Below are 12,521 nucleotides of genomic sequence, written 5' to 3' on the forward strand. Positions count from 1 at the left end.
CTAGGTAAAGGGGTTATGCATGTGAAGTGATGAGGCAGTACTCTATATCGTCTTCACAGACCCAGAATTCTAAACCTCTACGTTGCTAACGGTTGACCCAATTTTCCTAACTCTGCTCTCATGGGATAGATCATGCCAACTATCTCTGCCCAACCTAAAGCAACGTCACACCTAGAATAGTCACTGGTGCACCCATGTAAATACCTTGGGAATGTTCTGAGGTACTGCTCATTTACATATCTGAACCTGACAGCTGGGGACCTGCTACTGACCCACAAGAGGAAGCTCGGATCTCCTGATCCGATATAGGTTAATCGTATTGCTCCTGTTTATATCACAATTTACTAGATATTAAAACTTTGTATACATGTCTTGCTAATGCCTTGAAAATTTTGCTCGTTTATCTGGCCTGCGAGCCAACTCTGTATTATTTACTATGCCTTAATAAACAGATTTACAAAAAAAAAAAAAAAGTTAGTTTGACATGACCTGTGCTTCATAAAACCATGCTTATTTTTGCTGATAACCATGTTCTTCTCAAGGAATTCTTGAATATTATCCCTTAATAACCTTTCACATATTTTCCCAGCAACAGAAGTTAAGCTCACAGGTCTATAATTTCCAGGCAAGGATTTGAACCCTTTTGAATATAGGAACCACATCTGCCTTCCTCCAAACCTCCAGGAACACTTCCCGAAAAGAATCTTGAAAGATTAAAAACAGAGGTTCACTTATTTACACACTTAGTTCCTTTCTTTAGTTGCTGCAGCACCTTGTCTTGAGTTAACCAATTACAATTATTCTGCAAGTTTTTAACAGCAATCATTTGCACATCTATTGCCATGGGTGGTTCCTTAATATATACGGAGAAGAAATAGTTATTTAAAATTCCTGTCTTTTCCTGGTCTTCATTAACTAACACCCCCATTACAGTTTTTGGTGTACCTACACGTCTATTTTTTTTTTAGAATTGATGTACGTAAAGAATGCTTTGGGGTTGGTTTTGCTCTCTTGTGCTATTATTTTTTTCATTTTGAAGTTTAATGTCTAATCGCCTTTTTGCACGACATGCTGAACATGGAACTAGAAACAAATAGAATAACAGGAATACCATCACCTCTGTTGATCATGGTATAGATAAATAAAGCAAAATATTCTACTATAACTATCTGCTTCTATTGGACTTATGTAATCACCCTTTATTTGAAAGAAAATATTTTAGTAAGACGAGTCTCTGCTTATTTTAAACATTTTTAAGTGAAAAAGTGTTCCGTTGATCGTTTGCACTATTGAGTAGATTCTCTGTTTGTTTTTTAAAATGTATAGTAAAAACATGGAAGATTACATCATAATCCAGTTCATAGAATGCAAAGTCAGTGCAAATTGCAATACATTGTTTAATTTCTCCTCTTCTCTGTATGTTTTCCCCATGCTGACAGTAAGGTGCATGGGACAGAGGTTAAAACTAGACTTATGCGAACAAAGAGAGCTCGATTCAGCACAACCATTTTTCAATAAATTTTAATTTTGTTCATGGCATTAGACAGTCGTCCATGTGACGGTTTGGCTCATCTGAATTTTATTCATGAAAATATATTTGGAGAAACATTCGGACATGCCAAAAAAGCATCACTGTGCTGCAATGCAGTAATGACTACAATATTACTTAGCCTAATAAGGCAATATCAGCCAGTTTTGATATACAAATTCTAAGTTCTAAGCAACTTGTCATAATTACATGATTGTGTCTCTATTAAAAAAAAGATATATAATGGAGAGAACTCGATGATGATGATGGTTGACTGATTGTTTTACTTTTTGCAATTTTGTATTAATGAATTATGAGGAGCAGATGCAGCAAGAGTCATTTTACGTTGCAAAAGTCAATGGGCAGTTGATCACCCACTTACTCCTTCCACCCTGAAAAAAAAATAAGCTTTTGCACATGTCCAGTCTGCAGTGTGAGTGTGGAAAATAAAATCAGTGCTCTATTAGCAGTAGGAGTCAGCATGTCAATGAGTGGGACACTATTTAGAAGTTATATTCCCCAAAACAAACATATTTAATAATTTGTTGTATTTGGTGGGGGTGTGAAAAAGTTAACTTAGATTAACTGCAATGAGTTAACCACAGTGAGAAGTGTATAAGAATCAAGCACCACAGTCTGCATGTGCATAATCATTCATTTTAGTGTTAGTATCAATGATCATGCCCATTTTTCATCACTTCTAATTAAAACTATAGTTTAAAACAAGATGGCAGAAAATCAGGCCTACCGATAGTCTTGCTTTTGGCTGGATAATGCCAATTCCAGTGTCCTCTCCTGCCGACCCACTTCAGTTCCATAGTGTCCCCTCATCTGAGGTTACCAGGAAAATGTCCCCGGTCAGAGCAACACAAGTCTGAAGGCTGGGGTCTGGCCAGATAGCCTGAAGACTAAGGTCTGGCCAGACAGCCTGTCAATGAGCATTGGGCAACTGTAAAAGGGACAGGCCACCTGTCCATCACTTGCAACACTTATGTTATTGGTGTCAACAGTGCATTAAGTCAATGGCAACAACCATTGATGGCCATCTAACTCATCTTGATTTTATACTTTTCATAGTTGGGAGGTATGTAAAAGTGTTGATGTCTCTTGAAATAATCACTTCTATAAAATAAACATGGAGAAACAAACACTTTCAGCCTGTGACACTTAAGCAAACTGAAGTGCCTTAGGCAACTGGAGTAAACATTTAGGTTAAAATTAGTGTTAGTATTGGAGGTAGGATTAATGCTATGGATATAGCTTATTGATTAGAATAAGGTTTTTAATTCAGAATAAATATTAAGAATAGAGTTTAGGGTTAGGCACTATGTTTATGTTTATTTTTGGGGGTTACAGATTAAAGTCACAGTTTGGAATTAGGGTCTAATTTGAGTTCTAAATCATATCTTAATCTCTAATTTAACTAATTACAATAGTCAAGGGAGGGGTAGAGTGAATGGACCATTTAGTAGTCCAGAGATTGATAAAGATTTCTATAAGTTTTAAGTTACTTTATTTTAGAAATATATGATTTAACTGTAGTTACTGTATGTTGCATGTTGCTTAAAGGACCACTCTAGTGCCAGGAAAGCATACTCGTTTTCCTGGCACTAGAGTGCCCTGAGGGTGCCCCCACCCTCAGGGACCCCCTCCCGCCCGGCTCTGGAAAGGGGAAAGGGGTAAAAACCTACCTTTTTCCAGCGCTGGGCGGAGAGATCTCCTCCTGCTCTCCTCCTCCGATCCTCCTCTTCTCCTCCCCGTGGGCTGAATGCGCACGCGCGGCAAGAGCTGCGCGCGCATTCAGCCGGTCACATGGGAAAGCATTGACAATGCTTTCCTATGGACGCTGGCGTGCTCTCACTGTGAAAATCACAGTGAGAAGCACGCAAGCGCCTCTAGCGGCTGTCAATGAGACAGCCACTAGAGGACATAGGGGGAAGGCTTAACCCATTCATAAACATAGCAGTTTCTCTGAAACTGCTATGTTTATGAAAAAATGGGTTAACCCTAGAAGGACCTGGCACCCAGACCACTTCATTAAGCTGAAGTGGTCTGGGTGCCTAGAGTGGTCCTTTAAATGCAGACATTTTTACATTGTGCTGTCAGTTTTAGTAAACTGCACTGCCAGTAATGCCTCTGGGGTCCTCAAAAATATCTTTAAGCAAGGTATTTGATCATTTTTATTTATCTGATTTTGTCACATCTACTATATGTGAGAAAAATTGCATTTTTGCTCTTATACTAACATTTCAGACCCTGTGTGAATTATGGCAAAATAAAGGACATTGTATACTGTTAGCTTTTCATTTCCCAAATATTTTTTATAAAGGCTGAATGAATAAGTGAAAAATAAATATGGCGTAAATTTCAATAATTAACATTTTTTTTATATTTGCTGCAAAGCAATCTATACACAAAATACCCTTGTTTCAAATGGTATGCTAATATTTTTTGCTAATATTTTTTTTAATAAAAAAGTGCTCAATAATGTAGGAGTTGATTCCCCCCTTTACCTCAATCATTATGCTCCATGAGTGAGCTTTGTTTGTCCCTTGATTACATCCACATCTCCATCTCAAACTTAAAGGACTCAGTGAGGACATTATCACGCCTATGGAATGCTTACTTCATCCAAACAGAATTTCTCTAGTCTCCAGTCTATATAAAAATCCAAAAACCTATTTTAGAAAACATATCAACACACTGAGTCAATTCTCTTTACAACAGTGGTTCTTTACAAATACAAGTGTTTTACCATGAATAGTTTTCAAAACCATTTTGTGCTCTAAACTCTCCACTCTACAGATATCCCACACACTTTATATTTTTGAATAGATATTTACTAAACATAACTAGCAATAACTTTTGTCTTTAGTATATATTGCATTTTTTTTTTAATTCTTCATTTTTGTTGTGCATGGCTTGACAGATTCATACAAATGTGGCATTGAGGTGAAAGCAAGTGTCAGGTATAGCTGTGTTTATACGATGTAGGACTTCTGGTGTACTATGCCAGCGAGATAATAGCTTGTAGCTAATTTCCTGGTATTTAGAGCAAATGGAGCATTTGTGTGTGTGTAAATCTTGTCCCACTCCTGGTCTGTGAGCATTATCCTCGTGCCCCATTCCCAGTGTGTTGTGTATGTGGATGACAATCTCTCCTCCCCTGCATCAGCATGGTGTATATCACCGGTATTCTTCTGGGGATACGGGTCCTTACAGGCCTGTCCATTTCTTCATATCTGTTTGTAGAGTTGCAAGAATTTGGAGGAAATGTAATTGATATAGTCTCGTTAAATCTCTGGGTAAGTAGATGCTCAGATATTTTAGTTCTGCATCCCGCCATGAAAAGTGGAACTCTGTCCGCAGGTGCATTTCCTGGTCCCTAGGTAGTGTGACGTTCAGTGCTTCAGATTTGTCCATGTTCAGCTTGAGATTGCACATTGTCCCGTAAGATTGAAAAATACATAAGAGGTTAGGAAGTGAGACCGTCAGGTTTTCTAGGAAGAACAGCATATCGTCTGCATATGCCGCAACACAGTGTTTTCACCCCGAGTTGTGGCCCACTGAGCCCCCCGACCCATCTGACCGCCTCCAGAAGTGGCTTCAGAGTGAGGGCAAACAGGACAGGGGACAGAGGGAAACGGCAAAGACAAATCCCCATTGACCCTTATGCGCACTGAGAGGGTCATGTAGAGGGATGACATCCAGGAACACATATGAGGGCCAAAACCCATATGTTGTAGTGTTGTGAACAAGTATGTCTAGTCTATGCGGTCGAACGCCTTTTCAGCATCCGTGGAGCTTCCAACCTTGAACCCTGACTGCGTGGATGACATTGAGGGCCCTGATGGTGTTCTCGCGCTTTGCGTTCAGGGATAAAGCAAACCTGGTCCGGGTGGGTAGGACCCGGCATAGTCTCAGTGCCATGGCTTTAGAGAACAGTTTGAGATCTGTATTCAGCAGTGGGATTAGACGGTAGCTAGAGTAGCCTCTTTGTGTATGACCATAACTCGCCTTATTTCCAGCACCGTGCGGGACCGCCAGCATTGATGATGGGGAAAGCATTGGATTTGTTCAAAATGGCAAGGGGTGGGGCCAAATGCCTTTTTGCCCTACCAGTACCTACTCCTAGAGATGCATTGAATCTGGATCTCTATGAGGAAAAATCAGCGTCCTCATGGAGAAGTGGGGAAGCTGAAATGCAGAGCTGCCTACTGTGCAGCACTAAGCCAGAAAGCACCTCCAGTGGCCATCTGAAGAGTGACCACCTGGAGGTGTCTCTAGGGGCAATGTAAACACTGCCTTCATAAAATGATTATACTCATCAGGACAACTACATTAAGCTGTAGTTGTTCTGGTGACTATAGTGTCCCTTTAACCCTTCTAATTGAGTGGGGGGGGGGATAAGATGCTATGACCTCTAGAGGTGTCCTGCCTGGGTTCCAGGGGCATATTAAGGTCTCTGGCCAGGAATAATAGACCTTCTCTGAATTTTTCCAATAGTGACCTTGTTTTAGACAGAAAGGTGTGTTGCTGCACATTAGGGCAGTATATTGAGGCAAAAGTATACATGTGGTCTGCTATAGTTCCTTTTACGAAAGGTGTCTGATTCTACCGCCCTACACTAAAATGGAACTGTGCGTTCGAATAAGATGACAACCCAGCGTGTAGCTGTGGGGTGATTAAAAAGTAGCCCAGAGGGTATCTCCTACCAGTGTCGGGGCCCCATGCTCTTGAAAGCTCATCTCCTGTAATAATGTGATTGAGACCCTATGGCACCAGAGTGATCAAAGTAATTGCACATGTGTCTATTTCATATGTTGAGGCCTTTGGTATTGTTAGAGTTTCAGGGGTGCGGGAGCAAAATGCGGTGTGCGGTCCTCGAAGAGACAAGCACAACCTCCGGGCCACAGCTCGAGTTTACTTGGGGTTAGTTGTGGGAAGCCCCTAAATTGAACGTACACAAATATACATTACCAGACTCCTCCACCTCTCAACCCACTTAGCAGAGTAATATCTCCCAGCTGGATTTATCCAGCATATGTAGCAGCATTGAACCTAATGGTCGCTAACTGTAAAACAGGGAATTCTGCTAGAATCAACTCGTGCCCCATGCATTGGTGTATGCAGGGCTTCAGCATACTAAACAAGTGTTACTAAGTGTTACAAAACTTGACTAATTTAGTCCGGTGTGTCCTCACTTATGTTGTAGTCTCCTCTCCTGGAGCACTCAGGTGAACGGTCTCAATGCTCTTCGGGTGTCATGGTCTTGAGCAGGTCAGGTAAGAGAATTATGCCAGGGTTAACATTTAATAGTTTATTGGAGACTTTAGACATACTTACACACAATTGGTTTACTTAGCAAGCCAAAAAGGGAGGTAAGTAAAGAAGGAACAGAAATAAGAGTTAGGCAATTGGTAACAGGAAAACCTATAAGCGGAATTATAGGTAAATGTGCCGAAAGCCATTTCGCCACTGGGTTTTGGAGGGTACTACTTGCCAGCCTTTTACCCTGTGACTATGGCCCCTTTAATTTATTTTGGCTGAGAGACCCTAATTGTGCCCATTGGCACTTTAAAAATTGGTTCTTCAAACTCCCGAACAGTTGAAGTGGCCGCCATTCGACATTCGAACACTTGGTGACAGCCATCTTGTTCGCATGGACTAAAACCGCAAATAGACTTCAGGGGGACTTAGCCGCGAATGCCCTGGAACTATTTTCGCCATGATTCACCTGGGAAAAAATATGACTTCCATAAAATTCTGAACCCCTGATCTGATCTGGGTGATTTTTTGATATGTTGTTCACCCAGATCAGAGCTATCAGGGGATGTAACATGGGGATATGTTGTGTTGTGGGGTACTAATGGTACTTTATAAAAATGTGTGTTTTTTCTGCCTGAGGATAATTAAGTTAATGCATTAACTACCTTAATTATATCACAGGCAGAGGGGAGGGATTGTTTACTGTATGTGGGAGTGTCGTTTATTGCTACATTGTTTTAATGGTCTGTACATTTTTGTAATCTGGTGCCCCATCAAGTCCAGGGGGTGTTCCCCTGGCCTGAGGAATTGTATATAAATCTAACCTGTACTAATGAACCTTCAGACCTCTTCACCCTCCATACTGAGTTCTATCTCTAATTGTAGGGAGCTGCTATATCACTACCAGGGATTGCTATACTCGTTATACACCTTTGGATAATCACCAGCTCTTGTAAGAGCTGTTCCGGTTACGCTCTCCTGGAGGAGAGATCTTTCCCACACGGTCCTGGATGTCAGTGGTTGGTCCAGGGTGGGAGGAAGATGGCGAGATTCCAGTTAAGCTACGGCGGTTGCAGAGTATGCAGTGCTGATGGTGTCCGGTGTGGTGTTTATAGACCTTGGCGTCCGCTAGGAAGCATCTGTTGACGGAGGTGCCCAGTCGGGGTGCCAGGTGGTCCGTTACAGTAAGGTTGAAGGAGAACCTATAATTGGATTTATATATAAGTTGAAGGAGAACCTATAAACAGAATTATAGGTAAGTAGGTAGAAGGTGAAATAATAGAAGCAGAGGTTTAGGCAATATGCCCCAGACAGGTTGTTACTAAGCGAAATTATAGTTAAGTTTAAAGGAGAACCTATAAGCAAAATTATAGGGAAGGTTGAAGGAGAATCTATAAGCGGAATTATAGGTAAGGTTGAAGGAGAACCTATAAGCAGAATTATAGGTAAGTAGGTAGAAGGTGAAATAATAGAAATATAGGTTTAGGCAATATGCCCCAGACAGGTTGTTGCAAAGTGGAATGAGTCAATTTTAAAGGAGAATCTATAAGTGGAATTATAGGTAAGTAGGTAGAAGGTGAAATATTAGGTTTAGTATAGGTTTAGGCAATATGCCCCAGACAGGTTGTTACCAAGATATAATTAGAAAAGGTAGTAAATACTTATAGTATAACGTAAAGGGATAAAGAAAAACAAGCAAATCAGAACGGAAAGGTATCAGAATTGCAAATAAAACAGAAGTTTAGTGAATCAGCCCCCTGTTGGTAGGAGCACTGATAAAGCAGGAAAATTACTCTTTGCAATACAAGTTAGTATCGTAGTTCAGGTAGGTAATTTGCAGGTTGGTATCAAAACAGGTTGGGTGCGTAGTTCAGGTTTGAATAAAGCAGGTTGGCATCATAAAGCAGGTTCAGGTTGAGATGAAACAGGTTTTATAAAGCAGGTTCATTGCATACTTCTGGTTGATATGAAGCAGGTTCGTAATAAAGGTTGATTTGTAGAGTAGTTCAGGTTGATATAAAGAATCTTGGTAGCAAAGAAGGTTGGTTGTGTAGTTCACCTTGGAATAAAGAAGCTTGGTTGAGTAGATCAGGTTAGTATTCGACTAGTAACTGGTAACTTCACAGGAGTCAGGGACAGAAGTCTGTTCAGATTGACCATCAACTTCAATCTAAAGGTTAGGTATTGAGCAGGGTGTAGCCTTTTGTAGTATAAGTAATCAGTCCAGGCAGGTGAGGATGAGTAAAGGAAAGTTCTAATATAGTGGTTAGGGACACCACTAGTGGCAAAACATAGATACTGCAGGTGCAACATTGAATGAAAGGCATAAAGTTCTGAAATTAGTGTTTGGATCCTGACAGCGGGCGCCTAGTGTTAGGACTGACAGATTCTGGTATAGAGATACCTGTGTGTCCATGTATGGTAGGGAGGATTGTGGTCTGGCAGCTCGCATTATGGCTTCTTTTACTTGGAAGGATAATAGGCAACAGATCACGTCTCTTGGTAAGCCATCCTGTCTGGGTGGTCTGAGAGCTCTGTGTGCTCTTTAGATATTGAATTCTACATGTGCATCTTCACTCAGAATGTGGGTAAATAAGTGGGCCAGAATGTCAGGCAGAGATTCATCTTCACTTTCGGGGAGCCCTCTGACGTGGATGTTAATGAGTCGTCCCCAGTTGTCTAGGTCCTCTACTGCCGGCACAGTTCCAGAAAAACTGAGCCCAGTCTGGAGTTTGCCACGTCCGCAGCTTGGAGGTGCTGGGCTGTCAGCTTCCCTTCTGCCTCCATGTCTGTCACCTGTTGCTCCAGTGCAGACAAGTCCCTGCGGACCTCCAGGATCTCCTCCTTGATGACCGTGCGGAGTTCAGTTACCAGGGCCGCCTTGTCACTCCTAGTCAGCATAATGGCAGATATGGAGGCCAGTTCCCCCGAGATTTGGGTGAGTGCTTCGTCACGTTGGGTCCCTGCCAATGAGTCCGCCAGTCTTTCCCTGCCGGGGGAGCTCAGCAGCATTTTGTTTGTAGGCCACGTGATGCGGAGGCCATCAGGTGTCGCCAGGAACTCATCCATCGGACCCATGGCTCTCCTTGGGGATGCTGTGCTGCCAGGAGTCATGGGGCATATGGGTTCCACCTCTAACGCTCGCCTCCAAGACTCTTCCAGGGCTGCACCTCTTCTGTGGAACTCCCTTCCCTTCTTCGTAAGAATTTCACCCAGTCTCCACTCATTCAAAAAAATCATTGAAAACTTACTTCAAGAAAGCATATCATTTAAACTGTTAGCAGGTTTTCCTCCCCCACCGTCCATGTCTCCTCTCCTGCAACTGTCAAAAAATTACCTACTAAGCCCTCAATTAATACTTTTATAACAACCTACCTCATACCCCTACTTTTACCCTCTGTGTCACTGTATCCCACTCCCTCTAGAATGTAAGCTCATGGAGCAGGGCCCTCCACACCTCTGTTCCTGTACGTCCAGTTGTCTGGTTACAATTACATGTATGTTAGTCCACACATTGTACAGCGCTATGGAATCTGATGGCGCTATATAAATAATAAAATAATAATAATTTAGGGGCTTGTAAGGCTGGAGGAGTGGAGCTGTCGGGATCAGCATCCTACTCCATTAGCAGGCAAGTAACACACCCTAACGTTCATTTTGTGCTCTCGTGTATTTATGTATATTATAGACAGACAGACTGCCAGACAGACCACCTAAAGGAGAACCATGTATTTTGGGAAAGCAATATCACTGAGCGTTTCTTATTCCAGAACCCTGAGACTTCATTATTGCCACTGATACACTAATGCTTAGCCATTATATGTCTATTTTTATTCTGTAGTTAGTTTATTAGGTTTGGAGTAGTGTAGGAGGTTAATGTAAAGGTTAGTATTTATTCAGTTAGCATGAAAGCAGCCCTTTTACCTTGTCATCAAATCTTGAAATACTCAAGCAGACTGTGCTGAACTTTCACTGAAATTTGAACACAATCAAAGATATCATTAGTCCGGGCAACTTTGCGTAGGGCAAAATCCAGGTTGCGTATAGAGGGAGCTCACACCATGGCTTCTCTCCCACTGCGTTAGTTAGTACAGGGTGTGGGAAATCTTCTTAAACACTACATGAGTTGGTTTTTGGAGGATCCTCTGGTATTGTGGTCTTGTCAATAGATCTCTGACCACAAGGAAAACTTCAGGTAAGATTATCTGCCTTAAATCTCACCATTCAGCCTTTACACACAAAGTGAGGATGTCACATAATTAAACACCTATAGTAAGTTCAAAAAGAGGTGGGAGTTTTAAAGGCACAAAGACGTACGCATACCTGTATACATACACAATAATTATATAGGTTGAATATAAGTGTATAATATTTAGGTAATATAATACAAATCCAGAATCTATATTAAGTCCTTTCTCTATAATATCTAAATATGTTTTATTTTTAAATGATTTTCATTCTTGAGCATTTTGAAGTTTTATTTTTAGGTTTTGAATGAAGTTTTGGGTGCAATATTTGTGTGTTTTTTTATTTATTTATTTTTATTTTATTTTACTGATAAAATGTCTATGTGGGCTCTTCCGGAGGATTAACTTTACTGTATTGTCATCTGTAGCATGCTGTGCATTGCCTCATGTATACCACATTTGCAGATGTGCATGAATATAAACTATGCATGATTGTATGTTCTGTTGTTGCCCTGGCTGTGCTACTGTTGCATAATTGGTGACACTTTTTGAGAGTTTAAGTGTGACATTTTATGTGTTTCCCAGTTCCTGTGTCAGTTTTCGGCAGACAGGTTTTTGCTTTAGGTTAGTTGGTTGTTTGAATTCTAAAATGAAGGTTATGGAAATATTTCTTTAAGTTCAACTTTGAGGATTTAAATGTCTCTAGTGTTCTCAGAAATAGTTACGTAAAACTTGGCTATTTCAATCAGATGGTCTCATAGAGACCAACTGATTGGCGCACCACAGTATTTTACCACATATGCATACTAGCTTCCCAATGGTTTACAATGGAAAGCATTGGATTGTTTGAGATCATCGATCTCAAAGATCTCAGCTAAGAACACAGAACTTCCTCTTGGAGACCGGCACAAGAAGAGCTAAAATGTAAGTAAACGTACACTTCCAACCTTCACACGGCAGAGGGGGCATTAGGGATTTCTTGTTTGTATTCCCAATGCTATGAGGTTCTTTTAAGGTTTCCATGAGTTGCAGTTCATTTGTTAGCTTTCTATAGCAACTTCCAGAAGACCATGCAGTGCTCATAAAAAAACAGATTCAGAGATGTGTTTAGTTCTGAACTGCAATAAATCAGAATTTTGCCCAATCAGGAATTTTTTTGAGCTGAAATGTAGATGAATCACAAACAAAACAAAATGCACAATGAACTAGCATGGTCATTTTGATTCTCAATTCAGTATTCCGCTTGTAGTGTCAAATAAAAAGATGATTGACAGGAAAAAAAAGATGACTGATGGCTAGGAGACCCTCACTAAATATTGGTTTTATTTAGAATAAGGTGAGAAGTGACCAATAGAGTAGCAGTAAATTAAAAAAATAGAGAAAAAAAGTAGAAGTTTCCATGTATTGGTTCTTTTTTCTCACTTGATCTATAAACTAAATGTCGAAAAAATGCTTCTATCAGTTTACTGAAAAATATATACATAATATTTATCTTACGTATACGTTTTGCAGTATACTGATTGGCCCATTTTTGTGCA

Source organism: Pelobates fuscus, chromosome 11 (genome assembly GCF_036172605.1).
Source record: "Pelobates fuscus isolate aPelFus1 chromosome 11, aPelFus1.pri, whole genome shotgun sequence".
Lineage (NCBI taxonomy): Eukaryota > Metazoa > Chordata > Amphibia > Anura > Pelobatidae > Pelobates > Pelobates fuscus.